The sequence below is a fragment of the Diadema antillarum genome, unplaced genomic scaffold, assembly GCF_040938485.1.
Source record: "Diadema antillarum isolate AM-2024a unplaced genomic scaffold, OU_Dant_1.0 seq00000836_RagTag, whole genome shotgun sequence".
NCBI classification, from domain to species: domain Eukaryota; kingdom Metazoa; phylum Echinodermata; class Echinoidea; order Diadematoida; family Diadematidae; genus Diadema; species Diadema antillarum.
In genome coordinates this window covers 1,226,076-1,235,812 of record NW_027271712.1, presented here as the reverse complement: position 1 = coordinate 1,235,812, position 9,737 = coordinate 1,226,076, and the positions used below count along the sequence as shown (strand labels likewise).

Genomic DNA, 9,737 nt, shown 5'->3' with positions numbered 1-9,737 from the left:
CCAACTTAACTTTATAAGTCTATTAATATCATGCCCAAAAAGATGATTAAATGAAGTTTTGTGTTTGTTTGTTTGTTTGTTTGTTTGTTTGTTTGTTTGTTTGTTTTTTGCATTTTAGTGGGGGACCTTGTGAGGTGATGACATCATCACTTCTGCCAATTTGAATAATTATTTGATTTTGACAGCAATAGACCTTGTTGGTAATATATTCAAATTCTATGTCTGCTTCGTTCACAAAAGTTGCCTTCAGGCACCACAAGGCTTGCCAGTGCCTTGCCCAACCTAGCAACAACTAAGTCAATTCCTGCCTTAGAAACTTGATTGGAGGGAGTAGGTAAATGAAATGGTTCGTTAATGGGCTGTATAAAAAAGACACTCGCGATTTGTAATACATTACAGAAGAGGGTTTTTTAATAAAAAACAACAACCATAAACGTTAAAATGTTACAGCTCTGTATTATTCAGGTCCACATTTGGTGAAACCTCAATAAGTGTAAGCTTGACCGATTTAATTCTTATCTTGTAAAATCATCTTCAACATGACGTGAAAGAGTACTTTCATGAAGGTGAATACCGGTACACATGTAGGAATAGTTACTGCCTGTGAGTGGGAGGGTAGTGCGTTGGCGAACAATGACTGGTACCACAGCCGTGATGTCACAATCACACGTCACTTAACTCACATTCAATGCGTGTTCATTCAATGTGGATAAATTATGGTAATGAAGATGATGATGATGATGATGATGATGATGATGATGATGATGATGATGATGATGATGATGATGATGATGGTGATGATGGTGATGATGATGACGATGATGATGATGACTACGACGATGACCCATGAGTGTCAGTTATTGCAAATGTCCTTAATTTTTTTTTCAAAGATGATCAGTGGCAATCAATGATTCGCGATACCGAGGCAGGGAAACAGCGCCATACGGAAGTGGTGGCGAAACTTTCATGCGGCTGAAATGACGTCATTGAGAAAAAAAATTAAACCCAATTGTGATAAAAATAACTTTGCGTGTTCATTTCCATCTACCTTGTCCATATCGATATGTTAGGAAAATCTAATGAGACATAGATTATAGTGTAGGCTATCTGACATTTTGAAGAATGAACATTGGATTTTCTAATCGCCTAATCCGCCATTCGATAAATTTCATCGACAGTCGTGTACTGCTGTGAAAGAAAACTAAACTTGAGAATGACACAGTCATAGCTTCACCTGTAAAACTTGCACAATATCCTGTGCTCACTCCTAAAGTCAATCTCGTTACAGCTTTCCCATTATTTCTCCTTCAGTTCAGCCAGTGAGCGTTGTCACGGAAATTCATGAATACCAACTAAGGTCAGGTAAGCGTGGACTCTCGCCTCTGCAACCACAAACAACATCACACTTATCATGATTGTGATCCAAGAAAAGACTTAGGTAAAGCTTGTATTCTCCATTCCACGCCTGCCGAACACCTCTTTAATTTATTTATTGCCTCTTGTTCATTACCTCGCGCGAGAGCGGCGGCGAAAAAAGCAGGTTTAATCATGCGATATGTTTCCCCACAATCTCCCCCTGTATCTCCGTCCCTCCATCACTACATTTACATCCTTTCCTCCATATATTTTAGTCCACCATCCATATTTTCCCCGTCTGTTCGACCCTCAGCCTTTCCCAATATTTCCATCTCGTCATTACTCCATCCCTCGCTCAATCCATGCATCTTTTCACCTCATCCTTACATCTCCATCACTCCATCATTCCGTCACTCCATCCCTCCAGCACCCATCCCTACATCTCCTTTTATTCATCCCAACATCTTTAGCTCTCCATCCTTGAATTTTAATCGCTCAATCCTTCCATCCTATAACGTCCAGCCTTCGATGGACATAATATATCTCCATCTTCCCATTCCTATATATTCATAGCTCATCATTACAGCTCCATCGTTCCTCACTTTCACAGATTTCCACAGATCTGTCCCTTCTTTTCTGTAACTCCATCCCTCCATGCCTGCCCCATGTAATCCATCAACTGCTCATCACTTTGTATATTATAGCTCCAGCTCTCCATACCTTACTCTTACCTTCTATTTATACCTTACTATTTTGATCCTTATCATCTTCATCTCTCCATTCCTAAATCTTCATCCCTTGACCCTCCATCCACCCATCCCTCTATCAGTCCATCCGCCAATCGCTGAACCAAATCACCTAGGGTGATTTGGCTCAAGCGCGTCGCTGCCTTTAGCTCCAACTGGGGTCCGTTTCATGAAGCTATCACATAAAAGCTATCACATAAATCTTAGAATGGCCAAGCCGCTCCTAAGCTAGGAGAGACTTTCAAGGAGAAGTGAAAACCATTTCACGAAGTCTCTCCTAGGCTAGGAGAGACTTTAATCATTTCAATCATCATGTTCGAGGGTAATACTAATTAACATATCATTAGCATATCATCTCCCTATTGTGTTAGATACGGTGAGCACTCGCTACATAGACATAGCACGTATACACACAGGGTATACACACTATACAGCGCAGAGGCAACAAATCTACGATGGAGGCAAGATCCCAAAGGCCAAGTTGCATTATACACCGCTACTAGTACATATTTCAATTAGTGAGTATGTTTAAAGCTGTCTGCAATAGAAAAGTAATGCATGAGGATTCATAATGTTATATTATGTGGATATATTTTTGTTCGAATCTTCTACAATTCTCCAAGGGCTAGCTAGATGTAGATCTAGTCTTACCGGTAGTAGCGTTATCACAATAGTCCCACGTAGGCACATCGCCGTTTGTTTGAAAGACTAAATAGCCAGCTGAGTTTATGGAGCTAAATAGGTAAAACGTTAGTAATTAGCATGGTAAATTAGTAATAGTGAAATGTTTGTGGGTTGATTTTTATGATATATTTAGCGTGCAGATATTTCATGAGAGCAATTGCCCGATTTGTTCATGTATGGCTGAATTGCAGGTAACTTAAGGCCTGAATAGTGTAGGGGATCGAAGAAGAAACCGGAAATTTCATAAGAATTGGTTTGCATTTATTTTTAATTTTTATTGTTATTATATTTTTGAAGACGTGTCTAACAAATAACATTAAATAATTACACTGTCACTAGCTGTTTTGCCTGTGTGGATAGTATTCAGAAGTGATACAAATTTTCCGTTTTGTGTCAAATCGACAGGAAAGATCTGTTTGTTTTTTTTCAGTCTAGAAAATCTAGGTTATTTTGTCCCACAGAATTATGGGCCTAGCCTAGGCCTAATGTTTTTAAGTCCTAACGTGAACTGTATAGCAGTAGCGTTAGCATTTACGGAGAACCGGCTGTAGGACCTAGTGTAACATTACCTGTGTCATCGTTACGTTTACAAGTCCTAATGTTATTGTCTAATGTTACTATAGGCTATAGTATAGGTCTACAACCAAAATTTGTAAAGTACCGTACTGGGGTTTCAGGGGTTATAACTGCAACCAGCCCGAACACGAAGCACTGTGTACAACTGACAGGGAGTGCCCCGGGGTTCTATCTAGAGAGTCAGACAGTGGTTAGACTAACTAGATCTAGTAGTAGTAGGAGGGCCTAGTAGTAGTACGTAGATCCAGGTCTACACAGAATATAAATTGGAAACCATGGTTTGATCAGATCTTGGTTCAGACTTGAAAGCTATCTTCAACAATTCTAAGTGCATACAGCACTGTAATCGCAATGCATAGGCCTATGTCACAATAAGATAGAGAATGATGTTTACCTAAATTCATTGGCATGGAACCTCTAGAATTCTACTGCTATACTATCAGATGTCTATAGATCTAGAATCCGGAGGTATAGTGATCCTGAGTAGCACCTACTGACCTAGATACTACTTAACCAGTGTATACCAAAAGGTATAACCAGACTAGACCCTTAGCCTTGGTATTCCTAGATCTAATTAAACACATTATCACTAACATAAGTAGGCCTATCACTCATCAGTAAGGAAGTTAATGGGTCTTCTAAATAGTGCTATCTATCAAGGCAATTAGTAGATTCTATAGGTCCATACTCCGATGCAAGTACCACTTATGCAACTTCTTTTAAATAGCAATTTAATTCATGATGACATGACAACAGTTGATGATCAGAGTCAGACTGTGGCTGCATCTCAGGCTGTAACTGCGACCAACCCTAAATGTGAAACCACAGTACAGCTGGTCCTACCAAATCTTAGGTAGATGTAGACCTTGCCACATGGATGCCTATTGACAAGATCTAGAACCTCAAGTCATAATACCCAAACTATAGGCTTGCACATGTTGAATTGAGACAACTCAAATACTAGAAGTGTGTCTTTTAATAATCCCCCCCCCCAAAAAAAAAATAATAATAATATAAGGTCCTTTACATATTTAAACTGCAAAAACATGTGAACTGATTTCAAATTTCATGCATATTCAAGATATTGTGTGTAAAATCTTGTATAATCAAACAACAGTTGGAAAACACACTTTCTATTTTGTATTCACATTTTCAATTATAGTGTTAGATATGGAACATCAGTCAGACTGCTACAATCAGACTACTGCATCTCACAAAGCCCAGAGTCTGTTGCTGAACTTCACTGAACACAGAACCAAGCTGCTGAACTTCCATCTTCTCCACAGCTATACTGCTACTGAACTTTGTTGAGACTTAGCTACCGGCATTGTCACCTTCAACAGAATGCAAGTATTTTAGCTAATACTATTTTAGCAGACAACATATCTGTATAATATATTTTCAAATACTACAATTGCAACATTATTTTCATTTGGACATCAAATTGTCTCTGGATTTTTAGTTGAATAGTGTTAGACAGGAAATATTGAAACGATGTTTGCTGTACTGTCCAACCTGGTAATTGAAAACACACATTCTTATCCAATGAATAGTGACCCTTCTAGAAACAACTGTTCTGTGCGTTTTTTATTTATTTCACTATCTGTAGAATATGACATACTGATCCAATTGAAAAGAGATAATTCATGGAAAGGGGGAGGGGTACCTGCATGTCTACATGTATCAAGCTCCTGGAACAAACTTTAGCAGTCACGTTATCTTAATCATGTAGGTCCTACTATGATTGTTTAATATTACCCTCTCCCTTTTCTAGTATCAAAACAACCTCATGTTCTTGCAATGTTTGAAACAAGAATATTCGACATAGCTTATCATTTTAAACTGTGAAAAGTCCTATTTACAGCTTATCAGTAGATACTAGTGAATTCAGTCTTTCAAAATCAATGGTAGGGCTTTACAATTTGATTGCTATAGCCTGTTATAGCAACGGCTAAGCACCCATCTCTAACATACTTTCTAATGTCCCATGTCCTGCACTCTTGTTTGTAAGATATTAACTGTTCTTGTATATTGAATAAACTCCAAACAGCCAAGGACCAGACAACAGGTGAACTTCATCCAGTTCAGAGTTAAGGACTGGGGGCAAGATGCAAATGGAAAAGTCAAGTGACAGTGTCATGGATATTCCACCATCTTCATTTGGTATGTTAAATAATTATTTTTAGCCATTGAAGCAAGTTGAGAAATCATATGTTATCTTGATCATCTACAGTTGGCTGCAAAATTATTCAACCCCTCTCTTGCATTTTGGACACTCTGGCATAATGAATTACATTATAACTGAGAATATTTCTAAATCATACAAGTGATGATCAGATAGTTTGCTACAAGTAAATAACAGATCAATAGCCTTTGATTTGCATATAGTTACAAACTTTAATCATTCATGGATAAAGAGATATGGTCCAGTGATCACATTTATGGTCATTTTTAGTCCTTTGAGTGATCACTGAAATACTTCGTTGAATATGGTTTGTTCACTCAATGTTTTGATAGGTGACACAATATGATGGAATTTGATGTAGGATTCGTAATATTTCAGTTGGCAGTTTTCATTGCACAAAAATATCTAAATGAACTAATTTCTAGTGAAAGTTGCCACCATAGAGTTTGTACAGAGGTTTAGCCATGATATCAATAATTCAAAGTTTAAGTCATGTCAAAATGAATATAACCCATTGAAATGCTGAGAGTTGTGTATAGAATGGCAAGATACTACAAAAATTCCATAAAAACAAAAGAAATTAATTGTTATCATCAGACCATAACACGTCACACTTCAGTGATCACAGAAAGGTCTGAAATGACCACAATGTGCTCACAGGACCTTATCTCTTCATGCATGAATGATCAAAGTTTCTAACTTTATGCAAATCAAAGACTATTGATCAGGTAAGCATTTGTCATAAACTATCTGTTCACCACTTGTATATGATTTAGTAATTGTAATGTTATTTCATTTGCCATAGTGTCCATAATGCAATGGGGTTGAATAATTCTGCTGCCAACTGAATAAAGTGAATGCTTGTTATTAATTTCCCCTCTCATTTATTACTAAAAATTCTTACAATTTCCTAACAGGGGCTCATTACATAGTGATTCAAACTTTGAAAACTGGCAATTACAACTTGTTGTTCACATAATATATCTGACAAAATTGATAATAATTAATGAACATTTTGTTGTTATTGCTTGTTATAATAAAGATGTACACTCATCTTAAACATTTTACAAATATCCCATTTGTGCATCCGATGTTTCTGTTTGTATGGCATTTAACTGTTCTTATATTTGCAAACCCAAAGGCCTGAAGAGAGCTGAACCTCACCAAGCCTTGGGACAGACAGCTGCAGCTTAACTTCACCCAGGTCAGAGTCAGACTGCAATTGGACTACGAACTGTATAGCAGCATCTTATCTACGACAGAACACAGGTATGCTTTCTCAAATTAAACCTGAAAGTATAAAGATTTTACAAAATAAACAACTTGAATAACAGTTGAAAAAAGGCAACCTCTGTTGATGACATATCAGTTACAGGTAATTTGGTCTTTCTTATTTTAGCAATTATTGTAGACTTGTCGGACAAACAATGTCACCTCTGTATGAACTGTTCCACACGAGAAATTAAGAAATTAGTGCATTTATATACCCCAGTTGGGAGTTGATTCAATGTTTATGTCTATATCAGCCACAATAGTTGATTAATGCACTGACATGGCAATGCAGCTGACTTGTTGCATAACCCATTAATTCATCTTTCTGTTTATTTTTGAACTCCCAGCTTGCCTGATATGATTTGCGATCCTTTCTAAAAAAGTCAAATAAGTCTTAACTGACATGAATGAATAACATTATGTCAGATGAGTGATTTAAGTCACAGGCACATTTTCATTTTGAGTCTGTGTCACACCTTTTTTGTTATCAGGAAGAATCTGATACACTAATTCTTGTGTATGACAACCCAGACGATTTTTTTTTTTTTTTTTTTTGCCCTTGATGCTGTTAAACTGTCGCTAATATACATGTATTGTATATAAAATTGCTGACAAGCAGCTCTGTGTAATGATATGTGTGGTAGTCGTGTGTGTATTCATTCAACTGTACACCCACATGTTACCACTCTGTATAATGTCAGGGAGAGGGGATGTGATTTGCATGTCGCAAAATTTCAGTATGTAACCAGTATTGTTTATTTTTTCCATATTCTATTTCTTTTGTCCTTTCTTTCTTCTTTCTTTCATATAGATTCTCAAGGCATGGAGCTTGCCAAAGATGATGCAGACAGGTTGAATATAACATATGTTGGTTTTGACCGCTGTGGATTCAATCCTTCAAAATTTAATATACAATATTGGGGGGGGGGGGGAAGGGTGGCTGCATTAGATGTGAGGATCTGATGTGTACCTGCAGCACTGTGATGAAAGTCATGAATGCGAATTTCATGGTGATTTTGTAATAGATCCTTATGACAAAAGCTTCTAGCACAACAAAAATTCCTAAAATGGAGTGTGAATATTATGTCTTTCAGGACATCATTTGGAAAATAAGAATAGGTCTATTGTTGCTAGACCTACACACATGATAAATTTTCAAATTTCATGCACTTGCTGCAAATGACATGAGTAATATTACAGAACCTAACAACATCTGGACTGTTTTCTGTCTGCTTTTCTATTTTGTGTTCACATAATTGGCATGCTCAATTTCAACTTAATCTGATAATCCCTTCATTATTGTTGCTCTAGAGTTTTGTATCCTAGTTTTTGTCCCATTCATTGCCCCGAACATAGCTAGGTAAGATTAAGAGCTTAAGATAGACCGTATACTTCAGAACCTATTTGCTAGCTATGCTTTTGCAGAGTGTGTGCTTTCTTTCTAATATTCAAATAGGTTAGGAGAGTCCATCTGAATTCAGTTGTACATCATTTTAAAACTTAGAGTGTGCTCTTTCAGAAACAGGATTGGCCTTTTTTTTTTTGCAGGATACAGCTGTACTAAAAAACCACTATTGAAGTGCTACAGAGCATTAATTCAAAGAAGAGTTCAATGTTTATTTGACGAAAATGGGTTTTGAAATGGCTGAGATATCCAAAATAAAGGATTCTAATAAAAAATGGAACAAACCTTTTACTAGAATCGCTTTGTTTTACTCTGCTTTTGGATATCTCAATCATTTCAAAACTAATTTTTGTCAAATAAACATTGAATTCTTCTTTGAATTAATGGTCTTTCATATTTCACAAGAGGTTTCTTATTATATCACCCCCCCCCCCAAAAAAAAAAAAAAGAAAAAGAAGAAATGTTAAAAATCTGAAACCAGGTCTCAACCAAAACTTCACCAGCCCTTTAACCAGAAATCCATGTTTGGTGACTTTCTGTTGATTTTGTGATACAGAGTCACAATTGCAGTGTTAGATATGAAGCTACAATCAGACTATTGCAGTCTGACTGCTGAACTTCACTGAGTTTTGTCATAGACGAGTCCACATAGTCCACATGGCATAAGTGCTTTGCCAGGTACATGTATTAACCAAACCAGAAATGAGAGAAATCCCCCTTCAAAAGAAAAAGCAAAAAAATTACAATACAAAACAGAACAGAAAAATTAAGTGTGCAAACAATTCAATGAAAAGCAAATGGGTTAATTGAAGCACTCTGAAAAAAAAAAGATTTATATAAGTAAAGTGTAAGAAAGCATTTTAAAACAGATAAATGCAAATTCTGATTTCTGATCTTTGATGATTAAAAGCTGTTGTGCAGTAGACAAGGTCATTATTATTAGTACACCTGTATTAATATCATAAGTAATATTCTGATATAGGGAACCTTAGAGTGCAAAAAAGGTGGATTGCAACACATATTATCATATGCTTACAAAATATTTGCAATGATAGCATTGTGTGAAGTTCAGCTGTTTTCATATTTTGATTAATAAACCATGAAAACATTTCAAATGATTATGAAAGATCTGTTGATGTATAAGCGATCCAAACATAAATACATCAGTGAACGTTACAGTGCATTGTTTTTGCTATTATTTCCAGGCGTGTGACGGCAATATTTATGTAACCCAGTTAGAAATTATGTCTATGCGGGCAATTATTATTTGATTAGAAAGATAGAATTAGGCATAGCTTATAATGTAGAAATGAAGTAGAATGTAATACTAGAAAATACTGTGAGTGATAATATTTTCACAATGACTCTTACCAGTATCACGAATGTGGTTGTGATAATTGTGCTGTGATTATGGTGACATTGAATAATGAAATAATGTTTTTTAAGATCAGATTTTCTAATGAAATAATGTTTTTTAAGATCAGATTTTCTAATGAAACAGGCAACGAGAATA

At 36.2% G+C, this 9,737-nt stretch overlaps 1 long non-coding RNA gene across 1 annotated transcript; it reads left to right on the top strand.

Annotated features, from left to right (window-relative positions):
* The first annotated feature begins 2,545 nt into the window (after positions 1–2,545).
* LOC139740135 (uncharacterized) lies at positions 2,546–7,744 on the top strand. The gene is made up of 5 exons (XR_011711546.1): positions 2,546–2,620; positions 4,525–4,708; positions 5,413–5,525; positions 6,689–6,816; positions 7,631–7,744. It is a non-coding gene; the product is annotated as an uncharacterized lncRNA (long non-coding RNA).
* The last annotated feature ends 1,993 nt before the right edge of the window (positions 7,745–9,737 follow it).